Here is a 16,747-nt window from a genome sequence, read left to right on the forward strand (position 1 = left end):
AGCTAACATCTCCAAAATGTCAGGAGTAGTTAGTCATTACAAGAAGTGTTTGTGAACTAAAAATCAAGAATGTGGGATACTGTTTGTCCATAATTTGGAGAGCCCAGCGCGTGCTCACGACGAAGGTAAAACCAATTAAGCAGGGGAGACCTACCTTGGCACTTGTGCAGGTGAAGCCAAAGGGAAGATATGCTTTCTAGTCTTTGGCTTAGAATGAAGTTGGTTTGGAAACATATTCAGCGATGCTTCATCTCCTGATTTGCGTTTGTGTGGGCGCCCTGTGCTAGCAGTGTACAAGCATTGTTTCTTTGTTTTTGTTTTTTCCTTTTCATACCGCGCCCCCCCTGCCATGGCTCTGCGCCCCCCCCCCCCCCCCCCCTAGGGGGCGGTCCCCACACTTTGGGAAGCTCTGTCTTAAAAGATGATGAGGGAACTCTTTTAGCAGGGTAATACATTTTGTACGTAGCTGACGGCTATGTGTACAGGGGCGGGTCTAGCAAAGTGTTGCCAGGGGGCCAGGTAGGGCATTAACAGGGAAAGGGGGGCACAAAGAAATACTTTTTTTTCTTATTCTCATTTAAAATGTCTAGCTTTTAATAATTAATTATCTTAAGATAATCAAATCGCAGTTTTTATCTAATGTAAAATGTATAGATATCATACATATACCAACAAGACTGTACATCACTGTCACAACAGCGTTTGTTTTCATTCAAAGGCTTTATAGCTTTAATACCTGGTGGGCCGGTCTCTAGTCAAAATGCCAGGGCCGATTTTTTTTGTCCCAGTCCAGCCCTGGGCACGACACGCAGTGAAGTAATCTGAGAAGGTGCATTAAAAAATAAATGGCCGGGCCAGCGGTGCACATCGCAAATTAGCTCGCATAGACACATTAGTTGTGCCGCTTCTTAATGACAGTATCTTAGCTAACAAGCCCAACTACCAGATTCAACTTGTAATTGGCAAAAAATAAGAGGGACGTTGTTAGCTGGCAGTTTTTTCAAGCAATGTTGAAATTTCCACATTCCGACACTTCAAATGCTTCAGGAGCTTTCAGCTCAGTGCAGCATCAGCACCACGGAAATACACGGATACATCTGTAGACTCGAGACAGAATTCAAAATGTGTTTTCGGGACTTTCAGGTGTATGGACCAATGTTTTCTTCTCAAATCACATCAGAAAGCTTTTTTTTTTTTTTTTTTTTTTTTTCTTTTAAATGACATCAGAAACAGCAGTATGCGACATTACGTGATGGCAGAGCTTCAGTTCATCCTTTGTCATTTTTTTTTTTTTTTTTTTTTTTTTTTTTTTTAATAAATAGGACAGGGGGAATGAATGAGAGAAAGAGGGGGAGAGAAAGAAAGAAAACCAAAGGGGAGAAGAGACGGTGAGAAGGGGGGGGGAAGAGAGAGAGAGAAAAAAAAAAAAAAAAGAACTCCTGGGTCACCTGTATGGAGAAAAAAACAAACAAACAAAAAAAACAAACAGAGGAGACAGCAAGCAACAAAGAGCAACATAATAATAGAGAAAACAAAGCACCATCACAATAAACTAGCTAGCCATAGATATCAATATTTACTAAATAATAAACGATATTGTGCAGCACGCAAGATAGACAGCGCACAGTGTGCTTTGAGGCAGCAGCCAAGAAAGCTTTAGTCCGCGTCTGTGAATACCCATGTGTGCATACCTGTGTGGATCAGCATGCTTGCATTCCAAAGGTTTCTCCATGTAATGATCTGCTAGGGAGTGTGGGGGGGCCACAGCCCCGTCCTCCAGGGTGTGAAGCGGGTATGGAGGAGATCAAAACTCCAGACATCCAGAGGCCCCCAGAACACAAGAGACCATGGAAGACCAACAGAGGGGCAGCCGCGCCACTGTTCCAGTAAGAGCTGAGGAGAGTCCCAGATGAGGGCTCGCCCAGCAGCCGCGGAGCAGAAGTCAGGGGGAGTTGCAGTGACGCGCCCGTGAGCTCCGCCGGCCCCCAGCTGCGCCTGAGTGACCGAGCCCCAGGCCGAGAGGCCGGGGGCACCCCACCTCCAAAGGGGCCCGAGCGAGCCCCAGGCCCCGACAAGCGGCCGCCAAGGAGTGAGCCGGTGTGTACCCGGACGCCCACCCCCAGACACAAAGAACCACCAACACACCGACACCTGAGGGAGTCCGCCACCGGCAGGGGAAGTGGTGGTGGGTGGAGATAGGCCTCCAAACCTTGGAGGGCCTGAGGTGTCCCCAGAGAGGTGGCGTCTGATACCCAACCTGACATATAGACACAGACATACAGGCACACACAGACACAAACATCCATTCCCACCCTCATGCTCTCATCAGAAAGCTTTAATGAGCAGCTGGATTTGTCCCGCATTAACTGGCTGGACACAGAGGACATCCAAATGCAGCTGATTGAACTAAAGAGCTCGACTCTGTGGGGGTCGAAGTTTGCAGAACTACGAACGCAGCTGGAATCCACAGCTGTGTGTGTTCATGGAGCTGCATTTTCACCTGCTGGACATCACTACCTGACAAGCTTAACTGTCTTTAGAACATTGCAGAGGCCTCATTGACAGTATTTGGCTCTACATATCTGTGTGAGCAGATTTTCTCTCACATGAAGAGTGTCCTTAGGCAGCCGTCTGAATGCTGGACACTCGGAGACCTGTGTCTCTGAGTGGGAGACCAGAGATCACATTAACATGTGTATCTCTGTATTAACCAACATGCCATATTGGCCCAGTTTATTTTTCTTATCATTATTGTGAGGAGACCATAAATAGCATTTGCATTTTCTGCTGTACAGTTCATTTGCTGTTATAGATTTCTTGTTATGGATAAAAAGTGTATTTTTTTGTTTCAAAATAGCTGATAACTATTCGCTGATAGCTGCAAGTGTGACAGGTTGAAGGACTACTGCATATGCTGTTCAGTTAATACAAATTCATATCAATTGATATGAGGACGAAAATAATGTAAATATGGTAAGAAAATGGTTAAGAGTTTATTATTTTTCATGTTATATTAATTGCTTTCATGTTACTTAAGAGAACTACAATCTATACATCAGTGATTGGCTAGTAAGCCTTTTCTGGGATCGATTAGTAGTGTCTCTATTCTCCACTAGAGGGCTTTCGCGCGTTCTCCTCACTGCAATAAACTACTGCATGAGAGACGCAAGTCATAATCACTCTCGTAATTCTTTCCCCCCTGTTTTCAGGGGTGTAACACCAACATCTACGAACAAATATAGTTCTATAAAGTTGTTTTATATAGTGTGTGACTGTTAATATAAAGCATTATTAAATTTATTGCTAATACATCATATGGCACATTGACTTCTGAGAAAATTTTAGATGGCTTTTAGATAGTGTCAATAGGAAAATTGTACTTAGTAGTCAGTATAATCTTTTAATGATATAAGTTTGCATATGGTAGAATACTGCATGTAATCATTTGTGTTTAGAAGTATATAGTTGGTGGCATATTGAAAGAATGTCTGTAACATTCCAGGGTGTTCACACCCACATCCTAGGAGTATGGGAGAGGTCGTACCTTGTCTTATTGTTTTACGGTAGAATCAACGTAGCTATATCTGTCTTAGTCTAAGTGCCTTTTGGTTTGATGAACTGCTGGACTTCGAGACCAGCAGGTGTAGGGAAGTCATTTATGGGGTCACACTCTGACCCACCACACACACTACACACACCACACACACGTACAGCTCCACATTTCAATGTATGGAACAAACGCCCACTGAAGCATATAAATAAAGACCGGGGCAGTTTCTCAGTGCGAGTCTGTTCTGGAGACTGCCCTTGCTAGCAAGAAGTTCTGTGTGTTTCTCTTCTCTGAGTCTTTACTGAAGAAGTGTTTTAGAGTATATTTCTTAACAGATAGAAAGGTTGCCGACCCCTGATCTAGCCAAAACCAATCAATAAACAGCATCACTGTGCCTATCCTCAGCTATCGATATTATGACAAACCAATTCAAGGGACTCATCTAAGCTTTGCAATCCCATCTGTTAACACATACCCACTAGACATATAATACACCATGCATCCTTCTACTTGCCCATTCATCTAAGCATCCACCGATCTGCTCCAGCTCGGTAATCATACGAATAATAGCCCCCGTGTTGTTTCCATGGCAGTTATGAGATTGATGTTGTAATATTCAGAGAGTATGCTTTCATGTACGAGCACAATCTTCAATCATATTTAGGCATCCATGTTTGTGGTTTGGGACGTTCGTGGCTTACAGTAAACGTCTGAACAGAAACAGCTGTAAGGATATCTGGCACCTGTAACACACTAATTCCACTGGTACAGTTTTAAGACCTTTGCACTTCTTGAGGCCATCCTTCAGCAGAAAATTAGGTGTTACTACAATAAACACGCATGGTTTCACCTGAGGAATGCAAATCTTTTCTCCCAGGCTGAGGTGTGCCGAGAGATCTGCAACACCAAACTTCAGAGCTTGAAAAGCCAGTTATCAGGCTGTGAGTGTTGACTCGAGTCAGGTTTAATGAAAAAAAAAAAAAAGAATTAGAGCATCTTCATTTGGAGCAGAGCAGAGACAGTGCAAGGGGAAAATGTAAACATTTGGTTCAGTTAGTTGTCTGATAATTAATTTGTCAGCACCTCATCCAGAATTGCAGCACAAAATCCTCTAGTCAAACAAAATCCTCACAATTCTGCCAAGTTGCAGAGAGTGAAGCTTTGATCAGTGCATCTGAAAACTCTATCAAAAGAAGCAATAACTAAGACACATGAGACATGCACTTAGAAAAGAAAGAAAATATCTCCCTGTCATTGGCTTTCATTTGAAAATGAAATTAGAATGACAACATGTTAATATGCTTGCAAATTATTTTAATGGGTTGATAAACATTTGTGGAAGTGCCGATGTAGGGCAGGATGCTTCCTACACCTGTGGCATGCACTTGTGTTTCTGTAAATGAATTGCTTGGACGAAGCGTTTTCCACAGTTATTACAGGGGAATGGTTTTTCTCCTGTGTGAATACGCTGGTGCATTTTCAAGTTCCCTAAGTGAGAGAACCTTTTTCCACACTCATCACAGGGGAATGGTTTTTCTCCTGTGTGGGTGTATTGGTGTCTTTTCAAAGGACTTCGGTGAGTGAAGGTCTTTCCACACTCTTCACAGAGGAATGTTTTTTTTCCACTGTGCCCAAACTGATGCACCTGAAGATGAACTAACTGGGCAAAGCTCTGGCCACACTGATCACAAGAATAGGGTTTTTGTCCAGTGTGCAGACGCTGATGGACCTTCAAACTTAATAGTGTTTTGAACATTTTCCCACACTGCTCACAGAGGTATCGTTTGGTGTGAACTTTTGTGCGCAGATCCAGCTGTTCTTCAGTTGAATCTACCCCCTTCTTATGGTGAGGTCTTCTTTGCATTTTCCCGGTCTGTATATAAAGAGAAAGAAGAGATGGACAGAGTAACAACAATCTACAACCATTTGATCTGATAGACTTCCTCCTTACAAAGACTGAGGTGTTGTGAAAAAGTGGAAATGGGAAATTACTGAAGAGTTGTTGTGTCCTTCTTTCATAAACTCCTCCCGCCAGGTGAGGGATGAAAAACGTGTTTGTAGTCAGAAGATGTTTTGATGCAGTCAGCATGCTCATTACCCCAACAATATTTTGCATATTAATTATACATGTTTTTTACCCATTTATATGTAACTTAAACAGGCTATTTACAAGTAAGCAAAGTAATCCTGTTCACACGTCACCAAATGCATACACAAACCCACTATTCAACAACGGAAACTCTGTGCTTCCCCATCTGATTCCATAATTGGAGTCAGCAGGGAAACTGCAATTTTAGTGAAAGGTAAGTAAAAATATATCCTGGCTGTACCTGTAATGCCAAAAATGCTAAATTAACTGTTCCCCTGGCCCCTTTGGGAACATTTTTATGTCACTGTGAAGTTTACCTTTCACCTTCACATAAGATAAGATAAGATAAACCTTTATTAGTCCCACACATAGGAAATTTGTTTGTTCACAGCAGAAAGTGGACAGTAAAAAGTTAAGAGCAGCAAAGTCTACTCTTCATTCTATCAGAAACAGTTATCACAGCTCGTACATTTTCTTTTTACACATATATGTAAGCACTGAGCCAAATTTAGTAATGCCAACACATTAAAAGAACAACATTTGTCTCTTATGTATGATACATCTATATATACACTGTAACAGATACTTGTCTTTGAGTGAAGATTTAAGGTGATATAAATAAATAACTGCAACTTGAATCTTTACTGAAGCTCAGTATTTGACACAGAGTTCAAACTCACTGCTGTAATAACTAATAATGATTAATATAATAACTATAATATTGGCCATATTATAGTTACATTACCAAAGTGAGATGATTTTAGTCTCATGAACAACACTATCTAATTGTTATTTACTAGCTAATCTTAAAATGACTGTTCAGTACAGAAATGAAGCCCAACAATCATGTTTGTACAGTCCTGTGGTCTCAGCCTCAGATTCTTATCAAATCACACAGAGCTCATGTAGAAACAAATGTACAAAATATGTTCTCCTTCATTTCTGTCAAACAAAGCTGTATGAAACGTTTTCAAGCCTCGCACTTCCGGCCTTAACGGTCTTTGAGTACGCGGACCTTGAGGACCGTTAAGGCTGCGTACTTTAAAGCTGCAGACCCCGAATTGGGATACAGCCTTAACGTCGTTTTCCTTCGCTATTTAAATTCACAAGCACTACATAATCTCATAGTGCCACCTACCTGGCATTCCTCGGGATCAGCAGTTAATTTTCATGAGGCAATTTTAGGTGGGTTACACTTGGAATGCCATGTCTCTTCCTTATCTAATGTGTCACGTTAAAGTGACTTACCTCTGCCACTGTGAGCATTTGGCTGCTGGTGTTACTCAGTGAATCAGCTCTGACAAACATAAAGATAATAAGTTTAGAGAAAAATTATCCAAATACTGCCTTAAAAACAACAATGATGTTAAGACTTCTCATCCAAGCACATAAATGAAAAACAACATATGTACCTTTAAAATTTAGCTTGAAAATATGATTAAATACTTTAAAGTAGCAATAAGAAAGATAATCAAGTTAGATACTACAAATTTACAGACATTTCGTCTCGTGTTTGTGCCTAGTTTTAAAGATAAACTGGACCTGAAACATGAATTCAATTGAAAATAACACAATTAAAAGGAAAAAAAAACACTGAATGTCCTTTGATTTACTAAAACTACCACTGACCACCAGTTTTTTTCTTACCCTTGGCATGTGAGGGACATTTGTTTTGGTCCTGCTTAATGCTTGCCTTCACTGAACTCTGAGAGATGCACCAATGGTTCCCATGGTATCCAAAGCTGACTCCACTTCATAAGGTTCCAGAAGTGAATTTAAAAATCAACACCAAGTATTTAATGAACCACAAATCCCAGCAGGATAACAACCACTGGTGTTTTTTCCTCCAAACTTTATTTATTCAAAGTCATAAACAAAACAAAATAATAACTAACAACGAAATCAAAAATGACATAAAAGAAATAAAACCCACTCAAACTCATTATTGAACAAAATCAGTTACATTTACATTTCATCTTGTCAGAATATAATACACACAGCATATTAAATTCAACAAGATGAAGGTGTTCATAGTGTATTTGTATTGAGTATTACATAAGATGTATGTAGTTTAAACTCAACTTAAACTCTAACAGATCAACAGATCATGCATTTATAACAGCTCTCCACACAGCCCTTTCTCTAGCATTTTATTTTCATTCATTTTCACTTTCATTAGCAGATGTAAAGAGGGTTTTTTTATATATATATCTTATTAAAAGCCCCTCTGATATGTTATATATATCTATAAAAAAAAATCTGTCTCGCTCATGTCTGCAGTAGGCTCACTTAGCATAGGGGGTCTAGCCTCAGGACCCTTACTGGATACAGACATCCCAGGCGGGAATGAAACTTGCGATCCTCGGCTCCAAAGGCCTGTAGATATATATATATATATATATATATATATATATATATATATATATATATATATATATATATATATATATATATATATATATATATATATATATATATATATATATATGTCCAGCTGGGATAGCCTCCATTATCATTAATGGAGCTCCAGTGGAGAGCGTGCAGTCCTTCAAGTATCTCGGTGTCAACATCTCCTCAGACCTGACATGGTCTGCCCACATTCAGGTCCAGACCAAAAAGGCTAGGCAGTGCCTGTACAACCTACGACAACTGAGGAAGTTCAGGGTCTCTCCAGTGATCCTCAGGACTTTCTATACAGGTGCTGTGGAGAGATGTGAGAGATTTTGAAGGACCCATCCCATCTGTTGCTGGGATGGGACGGGTGCCCCCCACCCCCCTATTATCCTTAAGTGACTGAGACAGGACTCATTATCATATTCAAATCAAATCAAATCAAATCACTTTTATTGTCACATCACATGTGCAGGCACACTGGCACAGCACATGCGAGTGAAATTCTTGTGTGCGAGCCCCACAAGCAACAGAGATGTGCAAACACAACAACACAAACGAGCAAAATACAAGAATGGCCAACCTGAAACTAATAAATATATGTACAATATATAATAGTGTATGCATTTCTGGATGTGTATACTAAATATTTTCCTACGTGTGTGTGTGTGTGTGTGTGTGTGTGTGTGTGTGTGTGTGTGTGTGTGTGTGTGTGTGTGTGTGTGTGTATACACATTTTTACAAATTAAATAGTAAAAATAAATAAATAAATAATAAAAATAATAAAATATATAAAATATACAGAGTTGAATATGTGCAAAACAAGTGGCATTTATATACAGTGTGTAGTGCAGTGCATATATTCTCATATCATCCTGATTCTTCTGGCCTCGCTATAGCACATGACATTTTAACACCCTTCCCACACAATGTGCACAAGATGTAATTTTCCATATTGTTTTATTTTATTTTATTTCTATTTATATAATGTACATAACTCACCCACTTGCAACACATAATGTCCTCTTTGTATATACTCATTCACTGTATATAAAGTTCTGTCTTTCTCTTTTTTTCGTTGCACAGTCGAGGAGTGTATCAGGTCACATTTCACTGTGTGTTATACCTGTATAGCCATGCACGTGACAAATAAAGAATCTTGAATCACATTTACTCTGGGCCTTCTTGATGTGATGTTCTTCTGCTTCCCTGGCCACTGTGTCTGTAGGGATGGTGTTCACTCTATGTTGCAGCGTCCTGGTGACACCCAGTATATGCTTCAGTGGATGAAGAGAGTCAAACATTAAATTCTGATCTGTATGCGTAGGTTTACGGTACACATCAACTTTTAAATGTCCCAGATTACTGATGAAAATCTCAGCCAGATGAACAGAATCAACCTTTTAGGAGTGTGGATAAAAGTTTGTTAGGTTGCCAGCTGTGCCACGTTTTGATCTAGTTGCCAAACCTGGAAACCTACAATCCATCAGCCCAAGTGTTTCCTGTATAATCTGTTTATACAGAATAAATATTACAGAAAGAAGTATTTTCTGTTCATCAGAACATTTTGTCTCATCAAAATATTATTTGTCAGAAAAATGAAATAAATCCAATGAGTGAAATGGTCTAAAAATTATTTTAGACCATTTTAAATTCATCCATTTGCTTCAGCTTATCCTTTTCAGGGTTGCGGGGGGCACTGGAGCCTATCCCAGCTATCTTAGGGCAAGAGGCAGGGTACACCCTGGACAGGTTGCCAGTCTGTCGCAGGGCTACCACACAGAGACAAACAACCATCCGTACTCACATTCACTCATGGATTCACACTTATGGGCAATTTAGATTTTTCAATTGACCTATCCCCTCTAACTGCATGTCTTTGGACGGTGGGAGGAAGCCGGAGTACCCGGAGAGAACCCACACAAACATGGGGAGAACATGCAAACTCCACACAGAAAGATCCCGGCTTGATAGTGGAATTGAACTCAGGACCTTCTTGCAGGTAACTGTGCTACCCCATTTTAAATCACACTAAAATACTATTAGTGTATTTGAGTGCATTGCTGACCACTATTAATCATGTGCTTCATAACATGAGCCAAGGTGTGAAAAAAAGTGTGGGTCATTATCACCAGAGGTTTTGGGTGAAACCAGTGGCACCAGTGTCTGGCAGCCTCGCCTCTGTCAGTGCGCCCCAGAGTGGCTGTGGCTGCAATGTAGCTGCCATCACCAGTGTGTGAATGTGTGTGTAGATGACTGGATGTGTAAAGCGCTTTGGGGTCTTTAGGGACTAGTAAAGCACTATACAAATACAGGCCATTTACCATTTATATGAAAAAAGTGTGATGATCCTCTGCTCTCCATTACATTATTTAAATACAGTTCTTACAATATCATGTAAGAACACGTGATGATCATTCTCATTGAGTGGTAAATGGCCTGTATTTATACAGCGCTTTACTAGTCCCTAAGGACCCCAAAGCGCTTTACATATCCAGTCATCCACCCATTCACACACACATTCACACACTGGTGATGGCAAGCTACATTGTAGCCACAGCCACCCTGGGGCGCACTGACAGAGGCGAGGCTGCCGGACACTGGCGCCACCGGGCCCTCTGACCATTGTGAATCTACACAATACTAGATTTAAATACATTAAATAGAAACAAAGAATAGTGCTGCGGAAACGACACACTCTTCACTAATCGGGATAATTTCAGAGTTTTCTTCAAAGTTTTCTTCTTTATCAATGAGTGATACACGTTTTTATTAAACATTTGAACATAATACAAGACAAACTCTCGTACAGGATATAAAGTCGGAGAGCTACATGTTTTGAAATACACGCAGACATACCAAGACATTTTTGACAGTTTCATGCTCCCAATTTTGTGGAAACAGTTTTGAGATGACCCCTTCCTGTTCCAACATGACTGTGCAGCAGCGCACAAAGAAGGGTCTAGAAAGACATGTATGAGCGAGTTTGGTATAGAAGAACTTGACCAGTCTACAGGGAGTGCAGAATTATTAGGCAAGTTGTATTTTTGAGGAATAATTTTATTATTGAACAACATCCATGTTCTCAATGAACCCAAAAAACTCATTAATATCAAAGCTGAATGTTTGTGGAAGTAGTTTTTAGTTTGTTTTTAGTTTTAGCTATTTTAGGGGGATATCTGTGTGTGCAGGTGACTATTACTGTGCATAATTATTAGGCAACTTAACAAAAAACAAATATATACCCATTTCAATTATTTATTTTTACCAGTGAAACCAATATAACATCTCCACATTCACAAATATACATTTCTGACATTCAAAAACAAAACAAAAACAAATCAGCGACCAATATAGCCACCTTTCTTTGCAAGGACACTCAAAAGCCTGCCATCCAAGGATTCTGTCAGTGTTTTGATCTGTTCACCATCAACATTGCGTGCAGCAGCAACCACAGCCTCCCAGACACTGTTCAGAGAGTTGTACTGTTTTCCCTCCTTGTAAATCTCACATTTGATGATGGACCACAGGTTCTCAATGGGGTTCAGATCAGGTGAACAAGGAGGCCATGTCATTAGTTTTTCTTCTTTTATACCCTTTCTTGCCAGCCACGCTGTGGAGTACTTGGACGCGTGTGATGGAGCATTGTCCTGCATGAAAATCATGTTTTTCTTGAAGGATGCAGACTTCTTCCTGTACCACTGCTTGAAGAAGGTGTCTTCCAGAAACTGGCAGTAGGACTGGGAGTTGAGCTTGACTCCATCCTCAACCCGAAAAGGCCCCACAAGCTCATCTTTGATGATACCAGCCCAAACCAGTACTCCACCTCCACCTTGCTGGCGTCTGAGTCGGACTGGAGCTCTCTGCCCTTTACCAATCAGTCTTGAGATATTTCTTGGCCCAGTCTTGACGTTTCAGCTTGTGTGTCTTGTTCAGTGGTGGTCGTCTTTCAGCCTTTCTTACCTTGGCCATGTCTCTGACATCACAAGGTGTGCAATAGCACACCTTGTGCTTTTGGGCACTCCAGTGATGTTGCAGCTCTGAAATATGGCCAAACTGGTGGCAAGTGGCATCTTGGCAGCTGCATGCTTGACTTTTCTCAGTTCATTGGCAGTTATTTTGCGCCTTGGTTTTTCCACACGCTTCTTGCGACCCTGTTGACTATTTTGAATGAAACGCTTGATTGTTCGATGATCACGCTTCAGAAGCTTTGCAATTTTGAGACTGCTGCATCCCTCTGCAAGATATCCCACTATTTTTGACTTTTCTGAGCCTGTCAAGTCCTTCTTTTGACCCATTTTGCCAAAGGAAAGGACGTTGCCTAATAATTATGCACACCTGATATAGGGTGTTGATGTCATTAGACCACACCCCTTCTCATTACAGAGATGCACATCACCTAATATGTTTAATTGGTAGTAGGCTTTCAAGCCTATACAGCTTGGAGTAAGACAACATGCATGAAGAGGATGATGTGGACAAAATACTCATTTGCCTAATAATTCTGCACTCCCTGTAAAATTGGGGTTCATAAAAATCCAAATGAACTCCCTTTGTGTAGTACATTCATATATAAATTTTTTAAGTACTAACCCCTGACAGTTTGCAAGCAGATCAAGCAGAATTTTTGGAGGTTGTTTATGATTATTTATTTAAAGTGATTAAGAAACATTCATAGAGTTCTTTATCTACACAAACACTGTATAGTACAAGAGGTTCTAGGTGGTATTTATCTTACTTAATGTTACATTAGGAGTTGCTGTAGCTCAAGAGGGAGAGCAGGTCACTTTGGTCAACAGCTACAGAAATACATTTTACTTTGGCTTTGATCCACTTTCAAGGAAATAAACATTCCATAAATCTTTTTCCTGTCATTACAGAACCTCAGTGACAATTTGCAGGATAAAATTTGTAGAGTAATTTTGAAATTTCAAGTTTGACCTGATGATGGCAGTGTTTTTTCACTTCTACACTGTCACCGTTACAAAAAAGTGCTTAACTCAAAAGAATCAACCATGTTGTGTGTACAAAAAACAGACAATGTTGCAAATAATTAATTTTAAATTATCTTTAGGTGCTTGTTATTAATAGCCTGTCACAAAACAGATCATTTGTTCTTAATTCTTTAAATTAATCTACAAAAATTCAAAATGTAACACAGTTTGGCAGGAAAAAATACTATTTTATGCCCAGTGATTCTCAAGCAGTCATTAGTCAAATCTTAGCATTTCCTGATATGGTGAGTAGAGTGTTCTAAAAGACAAATTGAAGAGACTGGAAAAGCGGAGAATTAAAGAAAAAAAAAAGTCGTCCTCTGGTTTAATATATTTCTTCAACATTAAATGATCCAGTGACAGTTGTCAGTATTCCCACTGCTGCACAGCAACAACAACTGTTGATCATTCATTCAGCAAATTTTATTTTTCAAATTGTTAACAAATACAGTTTAAAACATTAATTAGTCATTGTCAATTTGTGATTTGTCCTGTTCTCATTGTGTGACGAATTATGATGGCTGTTTGGTAGCCGTCTGCATACAATGCATACTCTCTCTCTCTCTTCATGTGTGTGTGTTTCTCTGGTGAATTTCGACAACAGTTTTATGTTAACATACAATCCTTAATATGTTTTATGTGTGTGTGTGTTTGTGTGTGGGGGAGGGGGGGGGGGCACCATAGAGAGTGTTTGCCCAGGGCGCCAAACAGGCTAGGACCGCCACTGACCATCACGTTAATCTAGCTAAGTGTAAACAGCAGTAAATACTAAATATTGAATGTTCTTGTGTAGCAAGCAGGACCGACAGCGCACAATGTGCTTGGAAATAGCACCAATAAAGGTGTAGTTTATGTCTATGAACAGTGACAGTGACTTCCTGACAAATAGACCACAGTCTGTCAGACCCGCCCCCCACCGGTCCAGCACCATCACACTCAGCACCGGGTCTCCACAAGGATGTGTTTTGAGTCCCCTCCTGTTTACGCTCTACACATCCGACTGCTCCCCTACCCATCTCTCAAACACCATCATAAAGTTCGCGGATGACACCACAGTGGTTGGACTCATCTCAAGGGGGGATGAGTCGGACTACAGAGATGAGGTCAACAGACTGACTGAGTGGTGTTCAGTTGACAACCTCCAACTGAACACCACGAAAACTAAAGAACTTATCTTGGACTTCAGGAAGGGCAGAGCAGACCCGGCCCCACTTTACATTCACGGGAGCTGTGTGGAGAGGGTACACTCCATGAGGTTTCTGGGTGTGCAGATATCTGATGACCTCTCCTGGACTGCAAATACTACAGCGGTGGTTAAAAAGGCCCAGCAGCGTCTCCACTTTCTGAGAGTGCTCAGGAGGAACAACCTGGAGGAGAGGCTGCTGGTGACATTTTACAGAGCCACCATAGAGAGCATCCTAACGTACGGCGTAACAACATGGTATGCAGGGTGCTCAGCTGTGGACAGGAAAGTACTGCAGAGGGTCATCAACACAGCCCAGAAGATCACTGGCTGCTCTCTGCCCAGCCTGGAGGTCACTGCAAACTCTCGGTACCTCAGCAGAGCTGGTAATATCATCAAGGACCACTCTCACCCCAGCAACCAACTGTTTGAACTATTACCGTCAGGCCGACGGTACAGGTCACATAAAACCAGGACAAACAGATTCGGGGTTGACTTCTTTCCCAGAGCTATCACCGTAGTAAATAAGCAGAAAAACAATTGAACCTATTCCATACCGTCACTGTCATTATATTATGCTGCTATTCATACTGTCATTATATTATGCTGCTATTCATACTGTCATTATATTAATGCTGCTATCCTGTATATATTGTACATACTATTGTTTGAGTACTTATGATTGTTTTTTTTTGTACTTTTTATATCTTACATTTATATTTATTATTGAAACTTGCACCAAGGGAGTGGCACTCCAATTTCGTTGTACTCTGTACAATGACAATAAAGGCTATTCTATTCTATTCTATTCTATTCTACAGCTGCTGGATGGGATTAGCATGTCATAGCTATCTACCAAACTGCTAATTGGGGGATTTCAGGCCATCTATGGATCATTTTTGCTAACTGTTTATTCAGCTTAGGCTCAAAGAGCTGCAGCCTGTGCCCTAGCTGTCATAGGGCAAGAGGCGTGGTCCACCTGCACAGGTGAGCAGTCCATCACAGGGCCAACAGAGAGAGACAGAGAAGCACTCTCTCACATCCACACCTACAGCCAATTTAGAAGCACCAATGAACCTAAGCAGCATTTCATTGGACTGTGGGAGAACATCCAACCTCCACAGAAAGGCCAACAAGCTTCAACCTACAACCTTCTTGCTTTAAGGCACTAGTGCGAACCACTTTTCCCCATTTCAGCCCAAATCCTGCATCTTCCTGTTTCTGACTCCAGGCCAGCTCCACTAACACTTTCTCATCAGACACTGCCACCTAGTGGAGGAAGTCTTAGTTCCATTTGAAGCTTCAGATTACAGTTAGTTCCTTTACAAAGAGGTGGAGGTGGTGGGGCCACAGCACCATCATCACTGAGTGCCATAGGACACTTAACCTTTGTTTCCATATGCTGGGAACTTCCTGTTGTTCCAAGGAGGACTGGAAAATGTGTGAAAATCTCCCAGTCAGTTCCTCACAGCACACTTCAATCATTTCCCTCCCACAGCATCAGGACCAGGGCTTTTTCTCTCTTTGGTCCCACTAAGAGATTTCCACACAAACACCTCATCAGTGGGACTCTCAGAGCTACCAGCCCTTTGCTGCAATCACAAAGCTCTTCGTTGAAATCAATGATATCAAAGCTGGAATCAAATGAGTCCAAGTCTTCTGCTGATTCAGCATCACATTCATCTTTGCTCCTTGTTCTGCATCCCCACCATGGACTTCATTCCTTTCCAAGCCAGCCTTGAGTGTCCTTTATTCAGCTCATCCTCTGCTTTACTTTTACACCTGATTTTAGCTGCTTTATCTCTCTTTCAACAAGTTTCTGTGCCTCAATCTTTTTCTTTTCTCCCTCATAACAAGACAGCTTCTTCTGCCTGAGAACATGTTGGAGTGATTTACTAATCCAGGGCTGCTTATTGGGGAAAATACTTCCTGTTTTCAAAGTACTCCCCATTTTTCCCAGAAAGAAATGTAAGTAGAAATCGATGATCTAAGTGAGAACATGAGCCTTTATAAAGTCCCAGTGGGTGCAGTCAAAGCAGTCCCTCAGTCCCAGTATAGAGTCTTTGGTCCAGACTGGAACAACTGTGTGCCCAGTTTGAGCTCTCTTCAGTGCTGTGACCTGACAGACCCAGAGGGGCCATCACATCACATTTAGAAGCTCCCCTAATGGAGCCACAACACATGTCCAACACTTAGTCTGTCTTGTTGGACCAACTGGAAGAAATGATTCAAGGACTTAGTCACAGAACAGAGATTCAAATCTCCAAAATCCAACTGGCTGCATCAGGACATATAGTCTGAAACTCTGCACAGTTTCCTGTTTGAAGCTGCTTCCTGTTGGCTTCAGCTGTTTGGAGTTTCCATTTTCTAAACTTCTACATTCTGAACCTTCTTCAGCTCTGAACAGATGATGAAACACTGAATGATTTCAAGCTCACACTTTGTCTAATAAACTTACATCTTTCATTCTTTATACAGATTTAGTCGCTGTGGTTTGTCAGAGATCAGCTGTGATTATCTGGCAGCAGCACTGAAGTCCA

The 16,747-nt window shown here is 41.0% G+C and overlaps 1 long non-coding RNA gene across 1 annotated transcript; it reads right to left on the reverse strand.

Moving 5' to 3' along the window:
• Nucleotides 1-5,133: 5,133 nt before the first annotated feature.
• Nucleotides 5,134-7,763, reverse strand: LOC146581121 (uncharacterized). The gene is made up of 3 exons (XR_014891304.1): nucleotides 7,287-7,763; nucleotides 6,888-6,936; nucleotides 5,134-5,423 (listed from the first exon to the last, which is right to left on the reverse strand). It is a non-coding gene; the product is annotated as an uncharacterized LOC146581121 (long non-coding RNA).
• Nucleotides 7,764-16,747: the final 8,984 nt, after the last annotated feature.

This window comes from Mchenga conophoros, linkage group LG3 (assembly GCF_057382185.1).
Source record: "Mchenga conophoros isolate Kocher_MC1m ecotype Shallow Benthic linkage group LG3, M_conophoros_male_GT1.1, whole genome shotgun sequence".
Taxonomy (NCBI): Eukaryota; Metazoa; Chordata; class Actinopteri; order Cichliformes; family Cichlidae; genus Mchenga; species Mchenga conophoros.